This window comes from Acyrthosiphon pisum, chromosome A1 (assembly GCF_005508785.2).
Source record: "Acyrthosiphon pisum isolate AL4f chromosome A1, pea_aphid_22Mar2018_4r6ur, whole genome shotgun sequence".
Lineage (NCBI taxonomy): Eukaryota > Metazoa > Arthropoda > Insecta > Hemiptera > Aphididae > Acyrthosiphon > Acyrthosiphon pisum.
The window spans coordinates 32,963,835-32,985,846 of record NC_042494.1 but is presented as its reverse complement, the minus strand read 5'-3'; the positions used below and the strand labels follow the sequence as shown (position 1 = coordinate 32,985,846).

General features: G+C 29.2%; 1 protein-coding gene across 1 annotated transcript in view; it reads left to right on the top strand.

Moving 5' to 3' along the window:
- Positions 1 to 12,944: 12,944 nt before the first annotated feature.
- LOC100165486 overlaps positions 12,945 to 22,012 on the top strand; it is a 261,915-nt gene continuing 252,847 nt past the window's right edge. The window contains exon 1 of the mRNA XM_029486931.1: positions 12,945 to 13,427. The gene's annotated coding sequence lies outside the window, so the exon portion shown is untranslated. The remainder of the gene's footprint in view (positions 13,428 to 22,012) is intronic.

The window sequence follows — 22,012 nt, the reverse complement described above, 5'->3', positions numbered from 1 at the left end:
AAGTGCTACATTAAAAACTGTTCAATCGCTCCCCAAAACGTGTCTGAAAAAAAAAATAATAATAATAAAGAAAATGTAGTTGTATAATAGATACAGGTATCTATATATTATATATATTTTTATAAATACAATACACGGAATTGAAAAAAACAATTGCAACCATTTATAGTTTATCTAAAAACGAGATAATCATATTTTGAACTGCTGTAGAAACCTATATAAGAGATAAAAATATAAAATAAAATACGAATACACCACATAATCATTATTTTAATATTTTTATCGAATCTTTATAAAGTTCCACATATCTAGTGCTATTTACATATTACGTGTTTTCTTACTGGTGGTAATTTATCTAATAGTGCGCAGCATTAAAGTTAAATAGGTTTGGTTATAAATTATTTTTCAAAATGTCTTAAGCAATATGCCATATTATGTTTTTAATAGTTTTCTGTTCCGATTTCTTAAGGTCTTCGGTCTATTGACGAAGACAAGACAAATTATACATTATAGGGGGGACGGAGTATCCGATTTTATTTTACTTATAATCTAGATTAATACTGTATTTATGAATACATAATATTACTTATTTTTACTATATTATATATTATATTATAGGAATTTTTAAATCGTAATAATTTACACGCTGATAACTTACATTATAATTAAAATATCATAGAATAACCAACGTAGGGACGTATGTAACGTTTATACGTATATGTAACGTTCTTAATTTAAAGTTTATGATAATAGGCGAATTCGTTCTAGAATAAAAGTAATAATAGTGTTCCTAAACATACATTTTCTATATGCGTATGGGTCGGAGAGAAAAAACAAATAGTGCACTGACATCCTCTTAAATATAATTCATTATTATATTTTTATACGATTAAATTGAATTTCTTAAAATAATCTTTTCTATGTGAAAGTTTTAGTGTTAGTCGAAATTTATTAAAAACAACGCCTTCCTTTCATCATCTGTACCTTCATATTTTGTGTAATAAAATGTTTTAAGAATTCTCAATGCAGCACGTGTATTGGATATTGATGATACAGGTCCAAAATAGTCATCAAGCTCGTCGGTATCGTTATCTGGCTCAACTTGATAGCTGGACATGACATCTTTGATTATTTTTTCATCCATTCCAAATAAATAATGGTTTAATGATGGCGATTTGCTCGTAGTAACCGGAAGGTCGATAGTCTAATTCGTAATTTAAATTATTCATTATTTTACTCGTTGTAACCTGTAGCTGATATATTGTTATAACCATTACGCATACTTTCTGTAAACGTATATTTTATAATGTACAACCATACCTATGTGCTCGTGCCTAGCGTTTTGCACGTTGTATTTTTTTAAATACATAAAAATGGATTACATTACAACAATTTTGATTAAAAAAAGTTATATTTTTTTCGTTATTATTATTAAGTTTTTATTTTTCGAATAAATTACAGTATGTTTTTGTAATAATACATTCATATGCAGACATTTTTCTGAAAATATTTGAATACACTCAAATTTTAAACGAGAAGGTTGTTAATAATTACATAGTTATAAAACGAGCTGAATGGTGGAAAAGCATTTTTCGGGGTTTCCCTGAGCCAGCATTCCACTTTGTTCGTATGAAAATGTAATACTCATAATAATTCACTGGTGTAAAATACAATTTAGATTCATAAAAATGCTTGAAAAAAAATTCCGCTTGAAATTAAAAATGTATGCTGGTATTGCAGTCATTCAAAAAGTAAATAATAATAGGTAGGTACGATAAAAAATATAATTGTATTCCAATATGTTGTTTTGAATCATCCTGCAGTGTAATATGTAAAAGTAGGTAATATATTATATTGTTTCATATTTATGTCATCAAATGTATGAGCAATCCTCATCAATTTTCGTGAAAAAACTATAGGTCCAATATAATATAGGTCGTCCAATACAATGGGGTAACCTGTTTGGAATTTGTTATATTTTTATCCAATCTGCAGCCGGCTTAACGCCAGTAAAATGGTTAGTATTTTTAGAAACCACTATTATTACAATTTATTTACATATATTCTTACTTCTTAACAGGTGATAATAAACATAATTATAATTTTTCATTGAGTTAAATTATTTTGTATAATTTACAAACAGTTATGCAAGTTGGACTAATATTAAAGAAAACAATAACTGTAGTTTCTAAAAATACTAACCGATCGGGAGAGAAAGATAAAAATTCCAAACGACCAAATGACTAAACGAGTTGAAAAGTCAGAAAGGTCAAAGGGCCTATAATCTAGGCTCTAGAATCATCATACATCCCAGATTGGTAAAAAATGAGTTTGTTTATCACATTGTCAATAAGATGACACAAACAGCTGCAAAAAAAATACCACGAAATAGTGTTGATTAAAACTTTGTCCGATTTCTTGTCAAAAAATTGTTAATTATATATAATAACTACTTTGTAAAGTAAGTTAAATTTCAACTATTTTGCAAATAAAATTGTGATAACGTATGTAATTGATAGTTGTGCCGCGTTCAAGTGCATTGGGTGATGGGTAACCAGCTGTTTGGCCGAATTCAGTTACGGTTCGTAAATACGCGTCCGGGACTGCTCCGGTTTTCAATATATAACATGCCGTTGTCCCGATAAATTGTTTCAGGACGATCAATCGTCTCGGAGTCAAAGTTCAATAATTTATGTTGAAATTTTCTAGCTCTATTTTCTAACATCTAAAATGTATAGTAGAAACACTAGAAACATTCAAACACATAGGCAACCCCGGATTAAGGGGGGCGCAGGAGCGGTCACCGGGCTAATTGATTTTAGAGACCCATCTTTATCCCCGAAATATTTTTTTTTAATGAGTTTAAAACAGTTTTAATAAAAATAAAATAATTTTAATAGGTAGTAATTATGAAATAAAAATGTTCTTAATTTTATATCACGAAAAATTACTGAATGGTCATAAATATAAAATTGACATTCAAATAATCGATAACAATATTATGAAGTTTATAAAACGGTAAGTAGTTGTGAACTACATTGTATACGCTTAAATGATTGTCTCACTAGATAAAGTGATACAATTTTTTTGAAGTTAAAGTTGAAAAGGGGCCCACTATGTGTATATGGTTTCCCGGGGCCAAGGTCCTTAATCCGGGCTAACCTAACCTAACCAACGCAGGCAATTGTTTTGATAAACAATAAACCGAACGAGTTGATATTACCACCTAACCTAACCTATACTCGGGCTACTCGACCGAATGACTAAATCTATATTAAAATTATTTTCCCGGGCTTGGTAATTTTGTTTGATTAATTATTTGTCGGTTGCTCATTCCGGTTTATAACACTGAGTTGGTTTTTAACTAAATCAACGTACGCCGTCGTAGAGTTACTAATCCTGCAGTTACCTACTTATAAATAAAGGATGTTAAAACCGTCGGTTGAACGTGGACCGCGAGTGGTTAAAAAGGCTGGTAAAAGAAGTTGACGACGTTACACGTTTCACTTGCCGATGCTGCAGGTAGAGTTTAATCTATATAATAATATTATTGTTACATTTTTCACACGCCGTGCACGGGCCGTCACACGCGCAAGACTTCGGGTCCTCCGTCACTTCGTCGCCGCTACGTATATGTTGTATGGGAAACACACATTTGATATTATATGATATGATAAAAGGTTAAAAGGTTAAGAAACTGCAGGAGTCGACTCGAATAACCAAGTGGCCCGCGTGCAGTGTCGGAAAACACAATTTGCGCGTCGCGCTCGTTTTTACCGTCCGGAGTGTCCTTACCGGCAATAAGGGTCTCGTCGAAATGAAAAGCGCAGTACCTATATCTATGGTGGGTGCACACGGTCGCTTCTCGTGTGTCCCCGCGCGCGCACCCGCATACATTATTATTGTACTGTGACAAATACTTGAGGTTTAACGACGTCATAAAAAAATGCCTACCGAATACGAGAGGTGCACGCAACTGTATATATGCGAGTCATAATATATTATATTATTATGTACGATGTGCGATGTGTATATTATATTATATATTATATTTATTGCACTATATGGGCAGCGGTAACCTACCAGCGTTGTATACACTTACGTAGTATACATCACCATTTGGATATTCTATTTGGACGGCGACTGTTAAAAATCGAAAAACCCAAAGAATCCAGAAACAACTGCGAACGGCGACGACTGCAGCAGCAACTTACGGTAATTTGCTCATAAAACCACACGACAAAAATATATTATTATTATGTGGCTATCAGTGGAGGCGACGGTACGACCGTGTAATAGTAATAATAATAATATTAGCCAAGCGCACGCTCACCTCCTTTTTCCTTTCGATAATGCAATTATTTGATTTTTGGAAATTTTAAATCTACATATTTTCAGATTATTGATAATTTTTGTACTACTCGAGAAGTGTCCTGTCAAGATACAAACTTCTGTTTTTTTTTTTAATGAAAACCTCCCTTCTCTACTGTAAATTATTTAGTGAATAATTTCTATGAAAAATATGTTGATGTATCAATATCAAAACTCAAACGAGTAGTTGTTGAGTTATTTAACTTTGTGTACTAATAAGAATAATTGATTCGAAACATATGGATATTTGAGACTGTGGTTATTTGAACATTTTACTGATAAATGTTATTACCTACTTCATTAATTTGTAAAATAGGTTCAAGTACAACAAAATTCAAAAACTAATATTTCCAATATATTAATTCCAATATTTGACACATCGATTTTATATTTTTGTAAAACCATTTTTAAAGACTATTGTCCTTAGTATACACATTTTAATAACTGAGAAGCTACTCTTTTAGTTGTTGAATTAAGTACATAAAGCTTTTCAAAAATCAACTGCTAAAAAAATGGAAAGTAAAACAAGGGGGGGGGGGGTTTCTAAAGTTCTATTTGAAAAAAAAATGTTGTATTGCTACATGACACGTCTTCTTAGGTACCTACCCAGTACCGAAAAATTCAAAAATTTGAATAGAATAAAAAAAAAACCATGTAGACCACACCCTGTATAATATCGTATACAATAAACATTTAGATTTATACCAGCGGACACGTATATAATAATATTATTATCGTCGTCGTTATTATTATTATTATACACTCGTAATAAAAACCTTTTAACTCCCGTACGAGCGAATTTTTAAATGCTCTTTATTATAATAATAATAATAATAATATAGTCGCGCGTCCGGATTTTAATCCGGGATGGTCTAACGCGGTGTGTACACGGTGTAAATTATTATCGTTTGGCACGGTTTGTTTTTACGTCGTACGCCGCGTCCCGTTTATATATAATAATATTATGTTATAATATATTATATTTGTTTTTCGTTAGACAAAACGCTTTGCGCAATATTAAGGTGCGTTGTGCTAATATTACAAAATATTACGGTATTAATGGTGTCGCGTGTTCTAGTGATACTTATTCACTGTGCCCGCAGGGTCGGCCGACAATTTCTTTTTTCCGTATTATCTCAAGACGAAAACGATTCGAGAGAGTCTCGTTAAAGCCGCACACGCGCCTTTTAACAGACATAGGAAAAGTGCGACTGGTGCGCAATAATAATAGTATTGTGGCGTCGGATCACTGCGCCAAAGACACGTCATTAAGTATATATTATATTATAATATTATGATATAATTATGGACGTACGTTCTGTTCCGCGATCTACATCGACGCCATTATATTATTATGTCGATGTCGGGAAACGAAAACCCTATAATACTCGTTTATGACTAACCGACGATTTATGTTTATAACATTAAATAGATTATAGTATTTAAAAACCATAAAATAATGTGTAAGATTATATTTTATACCTATGTTTTCAATAAAGCCGTACAAAATTTATCATGGATAATGATTGATTTTTTGAATATGGACTAGGCATATCAGTAGTAAAGTTATTATTCACTAATACATGTTTTCGTGGTAAAATTCTTTATTATATTATATCTTAATATATATACCTATGTCTTCTGTCCGTTTGTGAGTATTCAAACTCCTCCTAAACGGCTGCTACACCGATTTTGATGAAATTTTTTTGTGTCCTTGTGTGAGTTCTTAAATGGTTTAGATTTACAATTGGACGGTCCAACCCGGGCAGTACTCAAACAAACGGGGATCTTGAGATTTATAATGGGCATTTTTGTTCATAAATGGTTGATATTGGTTATAAGAGAAATAATTAATAGAAATTAGTATTTATTTATTATTGGTTGCCATTGGTTATTCGGGCAGATCAGGTACAAGCATGCATCAAATCGAATTTAAGCATATTGCCTACCAGGGTGGCTGAGTAGCACTTACTGCAGAGAGTTACACCTAAAAGAAGTTGGACAATTGCAAGTTTTTTAAGAGTTGCCATTTTTTACGATCAATGACGAAGAGCGCGGGATCAGCTAGTATTATATATTATTACATAATATTATATCGTATTATACTATACACATTTCAACATCAAGATACAAAAACCAAGAGAGAAAAATCCCTTTATTAGCATTGAGAAATTCAATGGTTAAAATATTAATGAGTTTTAAATAATTCTAGATGCAGGCCGTGTCGTATGTACGTCCGTGGATGCAGGTATATGTTTACGACTTTTAACCTTTGGTGTTTTTGTCCCAATACCACATTCTATAATAAGGTGTGATATCATTCCATACGTCGAACGATAGATTCCCGTACATAGCTATAATCTATTTATAGAAAATATATACACATATAATATATATTATATAATGTAAGTATGTAACTTCTATATTTACAACTTACGAGTATGTATCGTTGTAGAAACCGAAAAATGTTGTTATTATACTATACTATTTTACTAGGTTCTTTCATACGTTTGTTCTTATAACAAAGTTATAACCCGTTCCCATTGTGTCTTATAAATACAAATGTTCTGTAGATATGACTCTATTGATATTTATTCGATTTAATATTTTTTTTTCCTTGAAAACATTTTATACTTGTGTCTAACTAAGTTTATCCTATAAATATGAAAATAAATTTTCTGGATTTGATAGAGACTTCAAATTTGCTTAAGATTGGCGTTGCATTAACTATTTTTGTAACTTTTTAAGGACTTATGAACTCGAAGTTTTCTTATCTCGACAGCATAAAATGTACTTTGGCTTTTATCCCAACATCGTTCAAAAATAAATGTAATGCTCCATTATTTACGACGAAAGAGATGTTTGAACTAAAGTTTTTTTTCAATTCTTGTAATTTTGCCCCTTAACTTAGAATTAACAGCTATTACTCATATATTCCATATATAAATAATATACTTACAGTATTATACTGTTGTATATAATATATAATATATATGCGTACACAATGTCATATAAAGAAGTATAAAATGTATAGATATTTTAAAGTTGGCCAATTTATTCACGTAAGCTCCTAATTGGTTCTGAAGCAATTTATTTTATCATTTACGGTGGATCCAACAGTTCTCACGGCCTATCTAATTCACGGAACATGGTCAGAAAATACCTTAACGTTTGTTAAAAACAGTTTAATTCAAGTGTTCTTATATAAGACCTTTTACCCATCATTAACTTTTATTGCAGTTCACCTATGGTTTTTGACTGGCTAGTGGCTACTACTACTATTTGAAGTTGAAATGGAATTTGAAGTTATTTGGTGCACATGCGATTCCCGTAATGACCATAATGGGGGTTAGTCTTTGGCGAAAGTCAAGACCATTGAGCTTATACGTATCCCGTCCAAGGACCTATAAAAAATAAAAATAATAATAAAAACTCGAGTTAATAAAATAGCGTAAACTTAATGACCAAATGAAATATGATGAAAACTACATTTTCTTTTCACTTAGGTATATAAAAGAAAATTGTGACTATGTATTTTTGTGTTTTTCAATTGGGTTATAAACAATATATGAGGACGAACCTTGCATGAATTTCCAAACTTTTTCTCTCAAAAACAATTATTTTGTAACACATAAGTCGAGAAAAAAAATAAAGCCAAAAGTTTTAAATGTATACTAGCTCATCACACAAAAAATACCAATACATTTTGAAAATTATATCCAGCCTAGAAAATGCCAATATAAATATTTGGTCAAAAAATGCAAGTCTCAACAATTATTTGTTCTAGAATAATTACAAAAAGAAAACATAATTAATTGATTTTGCGTAAATACCCATTTTTCGGTAATTTTTTTTTCCTAATATTGTAAATTACTGATGTTATTGAAAAATTTCTAATGTTGATATCTCAAAGAACAAAAAGATTCAATTTTCTACCAAAAACGACTATTGAAGTTGAAGATTGAAGCATTTTTTTCACTATGTATAAAAAGTGTCTTCAAAAAAAAAAAAATGTATTAAAAAATTATTACCTAGGTAACAACAATATTATGGTCTTTATGGAAAATTTAAATATTATTATAAATTGTTTAGTCATACAATTAATTTAATGATTTAATGTTGAAACTGTATGGAAACAAGAAGAAACCACTGATATATTATATCGCATTATATATATTTATCTTTATCTGTATATAGAATATAGATCAATTTTTATAAAACCTTTATCTTATCTGCACAGGCCCGGTGTGGACCTAACACTGACTGTAACACAAAAATATAATAACTTGTCTCCTGTAATATAATGTAAAAATAATGGAAAATGGAAAATTTGAAACGATAAATTAAAAGAAAAGCATAAAACACGTGGACCGCATTTGAATCAAAATGATAGTGTAATTTAACTTGTCAAGTAAATTTACTTTTAGACTTTAAGATACATTATAATAATATTGTTGCAAAACAAATTACTAATAGGACACAAAAAAAAACGTAAAATATTAAACTTAAAATATTTAAATTTGCTATTAAAACTATAATAAACTTAAAGATATACATATTTAGAAACGTAATAATAAGTATTTTAGTAATATATAGCAAATCATTGTGCAACAAAATAAAAAAATCGTACTAAATTTCTTCAAAATATTTAATTTAACATAATATTTATGCATTCATTTCATTCAATATTCATGAACTATTCGAACGTTAATGTTATGTGCCTAAACAAACATGTACTCAATGAAGTACACATTTCTATTTTCAACTATGACTTAGAACTTTTTTGAGTTACAACAACTTTACAACGTACGTTTATAGTTTTGTTTATGCATAATATTTTTATTACTTTAAATCAAAATAAAGCAATTTTTAAAATGTGTTGTAAATCGAAGAACACGACATCTCATAAAAATGAATTCGCTCCATAACATATACGTATACACAGTAAGTTATCCAACACAATGAAATGTTTATACTGACTTGCAGCCTATAAAATCTAGACTTTTTAAGTTTTTTGTATATAGCGTAAGTCAAAACTTTATTTCGAACGTAAATTATGGTGGATACGAAACATTTCCTGATATCAACATATCATATTTAGTTTGGGCTCAAGTGCCCTTTTGTACTTAATTGCTTATAATTCTGTTATATAAATATTATCTGTTATTTTCTTTAAAATTATGAGAAAAAAAAATTGAAATTACGGCTTTAATATTGCTCATCATAATATTTATGACACACATATACTTAATATAAGTAATATAAGTATTCTTCGTGATTCGTCGACCTATTATTAAATACAAATTTTCATATTTTGCTAATATAGTTTAAAAATTATACGAATGCTTAATAACAATCAAGACATTTTATACTAACCTTTATTTAAACATAAAGAACATAGTACTTATAATTTCAACTGAGTAGATGATATGAACGTACTAACATATATTATGTAGGATTATGTAGGTATTCTTAGTTTTATAGACTAAAAAATATATTGTGATATTGTGGTATTTAATTTCACTTAAAAAAAATATTTAGAAGGGTTGAACATCAAATAATATTATACTAACAAATTCAACTAACTAGTACATAGAAGTTTCAAAAATTATCGCAAAATATAATTTTATAAAAATAGTTTTATATAATGTATTTTGTTAAGTATATATTCATAAAAATGTGTTATGTAAATTTTTATGAACAATTCTTGGTGAACCATATTTTATAGTACTCGAGACATATACAATAAAATAAATAAATATTTATTTTTAGAATAGATAATTGAATGTAGATTAATTTTTTTTCTGAAGGAATTGTTGACATATTATTATCATTTTTAAGTGGATATCAACGTATTGAGATTCTTTGAAAAGTTTAACATTTTTACACATTATTATTAAACATTAATAAGTATAAATATTTCATATTAATAATTGTACCAGAAATAAACCTATAAATATGTTTATATTATATCATTATAAATCATAATTTTAATCATGTATGTACCTAGGCATTTTTTTTTTTAGAAAAAAAGACATTTTGAACTTTTTTCCATTAAAAACTTTCAAGTTACAAAAAAATATACATAAAACAACTACAATATTTCAAATTTAATATTACGAAGGAGAAACATATTTTAATTATTTATACAAACAAGCCGAGACATTTGTGGTTTACCACCACATTTAATTGTGGTCAAAAAATGAACTTTACGCATAATATAAAAATGTTAGTGAATAAAAATGAAATTAATTTACTACAACAACTGGGAAAACAAAATTACATTAGTATTCAGGTTTTTAAATTTCTCCACATCACGTTTAGATTTTAAACTTTAGCGTGCCCATCACCAACGTCCACCGTGTCTGTCCGTCTAGATTTTCGATGCCACGGTGAACCTTTACTGTCGATTATTTTATAAAACAATTTATTGAATGATAATATTATATTCAGCTCCTCTGACCTACTCGATACCGACATTCGAGTTGCTGGTGGATACCAAGTACCAACCAGTAGAATGAACGATGATCGTCTGATCCCAATCAGTCTGCTTTAATCGTGGTACACCGCTCAGGTACTTTGGATGAGAATTACGCAAAATGTTTATATATGTACAACCCGTTTCGGCGTTGTAGTCAAAATATTATACGTACAGAAATAATAACAGTAGTATATGTTCGGTTGGGTAATAACAATCGATACATGTAATGCAATGTTTCAGTACTATATATGTACACTCGATTTCACCGAGCAAACAATTTCACCGGTTTTCCGTTTAAACGTCACAGGTGTGCCGCAGTGCACCGGGAACGTTTAAACGGCTTATATATTTTAATTATGTGGACACGAATATAAGCGCGCCGGCGCTAAATAAAATAATAATAATCATAAATAATATAATAGTTGAATGGGTATTCGTTAAGAGGGACCTATGCACATTTTCAACAATTTTTAAGGAAAGACATAAAACTGTTTTGCCCTTAATTAATTTGTGTTTAAATAACCATCATCATGATTTTTTGTTAAAACGCATAGGTACTACAAATAAAAAATAATGAATCATTACTACTAACTACATGAATAAAAAATAAAAATATCATAAGGTTTTTTTGTGAATAACCAACAACTATCAGTGACATAGATGACAGGTCCCTTTTAAAAAACTATAATATTTAAGAATAGTATTGCACATTGAAAATTAATATAATTTAGTAAATATTATGTCCAAACAAATGAGGAATAAATAACTATAATAATTTTTTTAATATTTGTTTCTCCTGAAAAGTTAAAAATGTACAAAAGTCTCTCCTATTCACAAATATTAGTAATATGTACATTATGTATACAATATGTTAATTTTGAATTCAGGTCGAAATATCTTGTACTAAAATATCAAAGTCATAATATCAAAGATCAAAATATCCCATGGATAAAATACCCAGGGTTAAAGTAACCAACGAAGAGGACAAAATACCCAAATTAAAAAAAAAATTAAAATGGCATGTATAAAAAAGAATAAAAATATTTTTGATTTATTTTTATAATATATTAATTAATAAATAATAATATCATAATATCATAGTATGATTGTCGATGATTTGTTGTAGAAAATTATAAAAAAAAATAAATAAAATAACTTTAAAAATGTACCTATTACCTACATCCTACATAAATATAATTTTTTTATATATTAATATATTCTTTGCCTTACATATGTATATATGTAAATGGTATTATGGTAATTATAATTTATAATTAGACTCTGACAATTATGAACAAATTGAATGGTGTTTTAATAATGAATAATGTAATTTACCTATTATTAATATTTAATGTTCTCAGTTATTTAAAAAATGTATATCTATTTAATTTGGATATTTTGTCCTTGGATATATTTTTTATCTCTATACCGTTAATTACAAAATATGGACATATTATGTACTATGGAACATTTTAATATATTATTAGGAATATTTCAAAACAATTTCGTAGAAACAAAAACGATACAACAATGCACTTTTTGGCACAAAACGCCGAGCAGTACATATATAAGATGGTTAATAATTTACGACAAAACTATTTGCCCAAATACGTGACTTAGACGTCCATTTCGACAAAATGACCCCATTCGGTTATTATGTTTTAATATTCAAACGGGCCCGATGAAAACGAAAAAAACGAAAAACTGATCCTCGGGTCGCGCGGATGGGGTAGAAATGAGTGAAAAAACAGCGATCTACGCTCAGGTGACTATATATACAAACGTCCGGGCACGTGACCGAACGGCACGCGCGTAACACAGGTAAACGTATATAATGTACACCTTACGCCGTGGACATAAGTTTCGGGCGATTTTCGATTTAGCCACCGCCGCGGCGGTCGTAACGTCGGACGAGGGGCGGCGGCAGCGGCGGCGGCGGTCGCTGCTATACTGTAGGGGAGGTGGTGGTGGTGTAACGAAGGAGTAGGTGGACGAGGGCCGAGGGGTGGTGGCGGTGTCGGCTGCGGCGGCGGGGACCACCGAAAGGGCGAATTTGATGCTGCGGCGCTTACGCGGTGCGCGTGGTCTCCGGTGTGCCAGTCGATCGCGGACGTCCGTCGGGTTTCGTCTCGTCTCGTCTCGTCGCAGTAGAGTCGTCTTCGTCGTCGTTTTCGCGTCGTCCTACCACGAAGGTACCCACATAATATATATTATATTATACACAGAGATAATAAACGTGCGGGGCGAACAACCTGATACTGCGACCGCGTTTCGGTCGGATTTCCAACTCCGTCGTCAAGGATTTTTGTTGCATTCGGGCTCCACTTTTTTTTTCTCACTCACTTTGTACCATTTACGTAAACATAAAAAATCGCTAAAATAATAATAATCCATAATATCATATCATAATCCTGCCGGTCACGTGCGCAGTGTGTGTTTGTGCGCGCGAACCTTAAGTTCCTCGGCGGTGTTATCGAGTCAAACGAACTTAACCTGCGGCTTAAGCTCTACGAAACACGAGAAAAAGCGATCGGCGCGCATTCGCTGCCGGCCCGGCACTTCCATTCTCTGACCGGTAAGAGCAGTCTGTAGTTGCTGTAGTAGGTGTTGTGCAGCGCGTTACAAGTGGTCATCGATCCGACGCGCTCTACGACGATATTATTATAATACATTAGACATTAATATGATTATTAAAATTTGGGCGCTCAAAAGTGTTGAAATCGATAAAAATGAATAGTGGAAAAAAATTATTATATTATAATTATTCGCTTGATATAATATTTCCAATTACAAATGTCAATGAAATATAACTTTTTTTATGTTATTAAACTTTCTATATATATACATAGCCACATGGGGTATTAATAATAAAAAAAATAATACGAAGGCTATTCGAAAATATGTAGGTACTGAATATTATCATGCGTGATGCGTACACAATACAGCCTGATTTAATTAAACAATTACGTGCCCGAGTTCTGCTAAAATATTATTTTTCTAAACAAATGTTGCTGTATCAAAATTAAATCCGGAGCTTTTTCGTTTTTTATTATCTGGTTTAGATGTGCTAATTATTGCAGTACGTTGCTACATATAGGTGCATGGTAGATTCAATTTCGATTTTTCTCACGTTTTGGTTTTATGTTAAATAAAAAAAAAAATTAATCACCAACAAAATAAAAAATGTAGAAATTATATTTAATAGATAGATTCAATATAATTAGCTACCTACTATATTTTACACGATTTGGTAGGGACATAATAATAAAAAAAGCAAAAAAAGATGCTAATGTCATCAACGACTGGGCCCTAATTATAATATTATCTAAGTGTACACTTCACCGTATGTTTGTACATGTTATTTTATTTTTTTGCTCACATTACTGTCTAGTGTCTACAGTATACTTGGATTATCATAATGATGAGTTTCCGGCAGCGCACTAGTGCATATTTGTTGTACGATGATGTGTATCTTTTTATTTTTATTTTTAAATTATAGAAGAATCAATATGATAAGACAAAATGAGTGCTCTAAAGTTTGTAAATATCGTGTAGACCGAATGAAAATTGAATGTGTGTGTGTATAATATATACAGAATGTTTATTGATAATTTCCGAAAAAAAAAATACTTAAATAAAATTTTTCCCTTTTGGGAAAAACATAAGGTCATTAATATGTCTCTAATGGTAACCATGGTAACCAGAAAACGCTGCATTTTTTCGTTACACAAATATTTGATTAATCCCTAAACTAAGACATATAATGTCTAATTATTTAGTATTTATAAAATAATAGTTCTACTGTGATTTGAAATGTTATCTTTTTGATTAATTTTCCGGATGTGAAACAATATTCTAGTTGGTAATTACACATAACTAACAAATCTCGTATGAAAAGATCGTATAGTACATACGGCATAACTAGGTACGTTTTTTCTCACAACATAAATTCTCTCACCAATTCTGTAATTTATTGATTCACCAACGCACAAAAGGCTTGAATGATTTCCACAGCCACAAAAACTTTTTTTTTATTTACTTGTCAGTGATAACTTATAATTAATAATAATGGCTTCAAAAATTGGTACAAGTATGTTATATTATTATTTTTGGAAATAATTTATTAGGATAAGATTCCACTAATTAATACGATGCTATACTCATTTAAAAATTATCGTCATTCTATGAAAAAAAAACCAGTAATACAGACAAATAATTTTTTTTTTATTATTATACCTTATAACTCTAATTCCTGAGAACATTTTTAATAAATGATTAAAATATGTACACTAGTTATTATTTATTATATTTTTCGTGGAAAAATAAATATATTAAATATTTTATCGGATATAGCAACAGTTGTATAGAATTATTATATGGGTTTATTTCATAGAATATTAATATATAATAGGTAGGTAGAATAGTAGGTGTAATATTTAAAAAAGTATGTAATAACCGTTATTGACGAGATAATTAATAAGCTTATTTCTGTTTTAAACGAATACAATTTCAAAATTATTATAATCAGATATTCAAGATAAAAAATGTATATTAGTCTGGTTTTTTCTTGTTTTTTTTACTTAATTGGGTTTTTTGTTGGAAATCTAATTTTTGTAATATTATGTCTAGAAAATATTATAAATCTTCGGTAATGATTTAATTATTGAAGTATGTTTTATTAAAAAACTATAAAAAAAAAATGAATAGAAATATTAGGTATGTCATTGTAGTGGAAGTTTTTGATTTTGAAACCAATAATACAAATAATTGTATATCAAGTCATTATATATCAAATCATATAAATATTCTGTATTCAGTTATAAGTTTAGCTATAAATCAAGATTACCTATTAAAACTATTGAAACGCTGTTCAAAAAAGTACCTGTACACCTAAGTATTTTCTGTGACAAATTACAATTTTTTTTTAGATATGGAGGTGCTGTATGATACTTTGAGATCTGTTCTTTTAAGATAAACCCTATTATAAGACCAAAAGCGATAATTTTCTCCCTAACTTCGCTGAGAACCGTTTAGAATTTAATAATTATTTTAAATGTTTTAATACACTTTTACCATTATATTGTTTGTAGCCTTGGCAGAACAAAGACTTGTTACAAATTTACATTATACAATAAATATAACTTGGCAAATAGTATCGGTATAAGACAGTGTACCCTCTTTAGTCAGGTTAGTAGATACTTGCAACTTGTAAATATGTTAAGTAACTGAATGATAACGTTTAACTATTTACTTTTTATATTAAGGATTTCAATACTCAATTAATGAATTCTACTTTTAATTATTAAAATTATTTTTTTTTCATTTGAAGTTAACCTTTAACATTAAAAATTAGATATTAATTTATTATTATTTATTAAATAATAGTATATTTACTGCATGACCTACTTGTTGACGTTTTAAAGGAGTTGCTCTAAGAGTAGGTACCGAAAAGCAATTTATGAAATGAGAATTATCAATAAAATAAAAACTTGTTTAGTAGGTACATATTACTGTAATAAAATATACATAATAAAAATAAAACAACATTATTTTCACAGAAATAACAACACGGGAAATGATACAATAGTTTCTGAATAAAAGAATAATAGAGTATAAAAATAATGGAACGAATAACATTATTATAATTTCTAGAGTTTAGATAAATACGTTAGTAAAAGACGTAAAACTCTTTTTAGAATGTTAACCATACTACTATGCTCTGCGTATACTGTTTATACTGTATACTCTTTTCAGATATGGACTTGATACGTACCTATTGAACTTAAAAAATAGAAAAGTTAAATAATAAATTATAATTTTTTGTTTGATGTTCAAACCCTTAAAACCAGATATATATTGTGTTTAATTAATTTATGAATGTTATCTAAAAAAATAAAATAGTACTTACTATAAAATATTTTATAAAAATAAACGAATAATGAATTCTGATTAAAAACAAAAAAACTTGATGCAGATACCTTATTAATACAACGAAATATAATTGAAAAAATATTTTGCCATGGGGAATTTTTTAGTTAATGCAGCGACGGACTGTATAATTGATATTTATTTTTTTTCAAAGGTTGTTCAAATATTTTATTTGGGAAAATATTTTATTTTTATAATTTACTCCGTCAAAAAAACTTTGGGTTTTCGAGAGGATGGCAGATGTCAATAATCTGTAGGGTAGGTAAAACTGTGTAGCCCAAAGATAAAAAAAAATACCTTTACCGATTGGTTTTTTTTTTTACGGTAAAAAGACATTAAAATATTACAATTCGTATCTTTCTAGTTGTTTGCATTTTTATTGCATATTCATGGCATTTTTATTTAATGATCCAGTTTCTATGATCCAGCATTATAGCAATCCAAAAATTATTCAATTAGTACCTACGTTCTACATATTATATGCTATAATATTATAAAAGCTTTTTTCGATCAATTTTATCAGAAAAATAATAATTTAATGAAAATATTCGTGAATATTACGTATTATTATTATTATATTTTATATTTTTTCTCGTTCATTCAATACATTTTTAAAAATAACGTTGATTTTAATTTCAATTTTGCGATTCATGTATAATACTGATTATATAGTACCTAATTAATAATGTACTTTTAAATGTATATTCATAATAAATAATGTTATGTTTTCTATTTAAATATGCCCAAGAGAAACATTAGTAGCTCTACGTATATACACTGTTAAATTTTCATTAGTTGATGAAGTATACATTTGCTAATTTTGATTAATAAAATCATTTATGCTGAAGTTCGTTATTCGAAAAGTTCTAATAGAGGTCCCCAGATGGTTCGTTTTTAGCGTAATTCATGATGCCGTCTCAATAAAATGTTTTGAGAAATCAAATGAAAGCCATATTTTTACAATTTCGCAACGTCTCCAGAGTCCTGGGCAGTAAAAAAAAATAACCAAGTGTAGTAATATTATAATGGTGAAATACGCAGTCATTTATTTTCCGATCGACGACGAGCCCCGCACTTGTGCATATATTGTAACTGTACCAATGAAATACACACATTTCGATGTTTAAAATTTTAAATTAGTAAAACCCATCCGTTATTAAATCAATTCCCAACTGATGAATTCGCTGATTCATTTCATTTCAGCAATGCTCGCTCTTGTTTTAATGTAGTTTAACATTTAACGCGATCACTATAATACAATAATATAATATAATAGTGCAAGAGGAAAATAAATTATAAATTATACAACATGGTTTCGGGTTTAAAACAAATATATGTTTGTCAAACTTCTAAAATATTATTAAACAACAGCGTATTACAATTTATAACGAAGTAAAGTACCTATTCAATTATTAATTTGTTTAAAATAGTTGTGTAGGAGAGGAGTTTGAATGATCCTGCAGGAATATTAATTAAATATGTGTAAATATACACGTTTCGTTTTGTACTATAATTTTAAGATTTTCATAGAAATAATAATCGATTCCTTTCAGTTTATCATTTTAGAGTTAATTTCAATAGTTTGTGCATTTTTTAATTATAATTATTTACCAGTTTTTAAAAACCTGTAATCATTTAATTGTACTCTTTACAGTTTACTGTAAAGTTTATTCGTTTTTGATAGATATTTCCTCGTGAAACTTTTAAGTGCATTTATAACTATTAATTAATACCAACCTTTTTCCGCAATTTAAAATCTAATTACAAATAAGCGTATGTACTCGTATACTGTCTGTATTGATAATTTTTTTATTCACATTTTTAATAACAATAAATATTGATTGAATAAATTTCAGTTGACCTTTTTATATACCTTTTGCGTTATAGATGGTTAATATAATTACTTGTGGATTTCATGCTGACACTTTACTGCTTCCACGTCACGTTTTCTATATATATTATAAAATCTACATTCTATATTATTGTAAATCACCACCAACCACTTAAGAATAATAATTATAATAATATTAATTGCATTAATATTAAATCATTTATCTTAACATTAACTTTATTGTAACAATAACAATCTTAACGTTTTACAATAAATTAATATAATTTACAATATTGCAGTACCCCGTAGAAGCTAAAGCTCGTGCTTACAGGGAAACAGTTCTTATCAATTACATTTTTACATTCAAGCTAGGAATATTATAGTTAAAACTTAGAATTTTATCCATGAATAATTATGGAACAAAATTACTTCATAACAATAATTCAAGTATATTATAAATAAAAGTATGACTTCTTTAAAAAAAAAATTCAGAGTCCAAATTAAAAAAGATAGTACCTATATCGATACATCTGTCAGTTATAATATTATATTATTATAGTTAGAATAAACACTTGTTTAGAGAAATTTAATTTAATTTCGGGATACTGCAAGAAAATAATAGAAAAAGAAAGCTCTATAATATTTATAGAACAATTTAAGACTAATAATTAGTCTATTTAAACTATACAATATTAATGGTGCCGGTGCCGGTGCGTTTTTTGGTACAAAAACATGTCTTACAGGAAAAACTCTCACGGCCTGTAAAATTGTCGGATTTCGTTAATTTTTTTTTATCTTAAAGTAGAGAACATTTTGTAGGTCGGATCAAAGCCCGATTTTGAAAAATATAATTATAGAAACTGGAATAAGCATTTGAAAAATGCATAATATTTGTCTTTTTTCAAAATTAAGGCAATAACTAAAATATAAAACATAATATTCAAATAGCATAGAAATTTCGAAAATTGGAAATACTGGCACCGACACCCTTAATAAATAAACCATTTAAGTATATAGGTTCAATAACTAAAATGAAAATAAAAACATAAACAATATTTATGTGTTATATTTTGTAACATACATAAAATTTAGACCGTAGAGACTAAAAGGTATTCAAATAAAATATTGACACTGCAGACTGCAGTATTCCTGTACCTAATAAATTAATATTACAAAGTAGTACCTAAGATATTAAACAGTATAATAATATAAACTCAATTTTTATTTATACTTGTGTACATACTTAAGTCCAAAAATAGAAAGAGTACAAAATCATAAGCTATAGACCTAAGAACCATTAATGGTCTTATATTTTAATATAAACTGTTGAACGGAATGATCGATGCGATGATGACCCTAACATTATTAAAGAACTCAAGTTTTGTATTCCAATGAGATACATAATACTTCAACACATCTTAGGTACCATCTGAATTCCTATACTTGACTATATAGAATTGTACAATATAATAAATTATTTCAAATCGATTCTTAGATAAAATTAACAAATTATTCACAGAAATCGATGTTTTTTACTTAATATTTAGTTAAATTTAAAACAAAATTCCTCAAAATATATAATAAATACTTTGTTTTATTATAGATTTAATAACTTTTATTTATTATTGTAATTTATATTGTTGTTATTATTGGTTCGACTTAAATATTTGCTTATATTAATTATGTTCTTTATTACTTTTTCTTTACCAACCAAACGTTTTTATAAATTATTTACCATGTTATAAAATAAAGGTGTCGTGTAGATTTTAAATTAATAGAATTTATAAACTTCAAAAACAATTAAATAACTAATTGGTTGCTAAATTAACTAATAATAAGTAATATGTAGCTACTTGAAAACTTGTTGGTTACTGTATATTAATAATATATAATGGCATTACGATAAGCGAGCTTCGCGTAAATCAGTTACTCATCTGCTCCTACATATTTTGAACCACACACTCACTGTGTGTAAGCGATTACCCACCTATTACTATCTAAATAGAAATTAAAGGGCGTAGGATAATTAAAACAATTATTTTCAACAGAGTATAATATGTTTTTAGTCTAAAAAGTGTTGCCACGGCGAAAGCGAGTGAGAGTGTTTTTGAGTTTTATCCCGAGTATTTGTATTATCTCTGTTCGCGTGTACGTAATAATAATATTATTATTATTATTATTATTATTATCATTATCGCAGTCGAGTACAGACGGTTTTTTTTTTGTACTTCCACAATAGTAATTTATGCAGTTTCGTAAACCGTTCGAAAAACGTTTTGGCGATTAACATCAGCGCAGCTTCATCCTTATCGTTTGTACTCCAGCGCGATTCAGTGTGGTGTATATTATTATTATTATTATTATAATATTATGTACAACAAAACGCGCGCGCGGTGCATTTCTCCGCCGACGATGCCGCCGCCGCGCCGGTCGCTGTTCAAATGCCGCCGCGCCGCCGCTTGCGCGTTATCTCCGACTCGGACCGACGAGTTCTTTGCTTGGCGGACAATAATAATATACACAATAAAGACGACATATCCGAAAGCCTAGGGTCCAGAACTTACAATGCCAAACATTTTCTAATTCCTCCAGCAGTCGGCGTTAGATAAACTAATATAGTTTATATTTTAATATTAACTTATTGTAAATGTGTGATCACTATTATTACTGTTACTTTATCCATTATGGTAATTAACTATTGAAAAAAAAAATGGAATTCTCAATGGCCCCGATGCCCAGGGTTATCTTTTCTTGAATAAATAAAAATATAATATATTATATTAACGGTTATTATTATTATTATTATTGTCTCTATCGGGCCGAGGTGGGCACTGAGTCGAACCGCGGCTGCACCAAGAGGATGCATACTGCAGAGAGCCACCGCAAAACAATGCGACACAAATGTTTTTCACATCGTCATAATAATTACAATAATCATATTATTATATTTCGCGATTTACCGACCGCAAAACATCCGCCACCACTTGTTCGCGCAAAGTTTGTGTTCACTTTTTAGTTTTCCGTCACATCTAATTACCACGTTTTAAACGTAGGCCCGGGCCCGAACAATGCTACGAGAGAGTTGCCGGCCGAGTAAAAATTTCCATCACAATAGATCAAAACGCACCCCTTTTTATTTCTCCTTTTTTAATTTCACCCCCCGTCCCGCTATGTGGTATAATATAATATATTACAGTGTACAATAATATGCCCTCGTCGGCGGCAGCCCGTCGTCCCACACCGCGATGATATCAACCCGACATATTATTATTATTATTGTTATAATATGTACACGACAACAATACACTAAATGGGGCCACATTTTTTATCGGCGTATAATAACATACGAATAATAATATAGTAATATTAAAACGGAATGAAAAATATTTTCGAAAAATAAA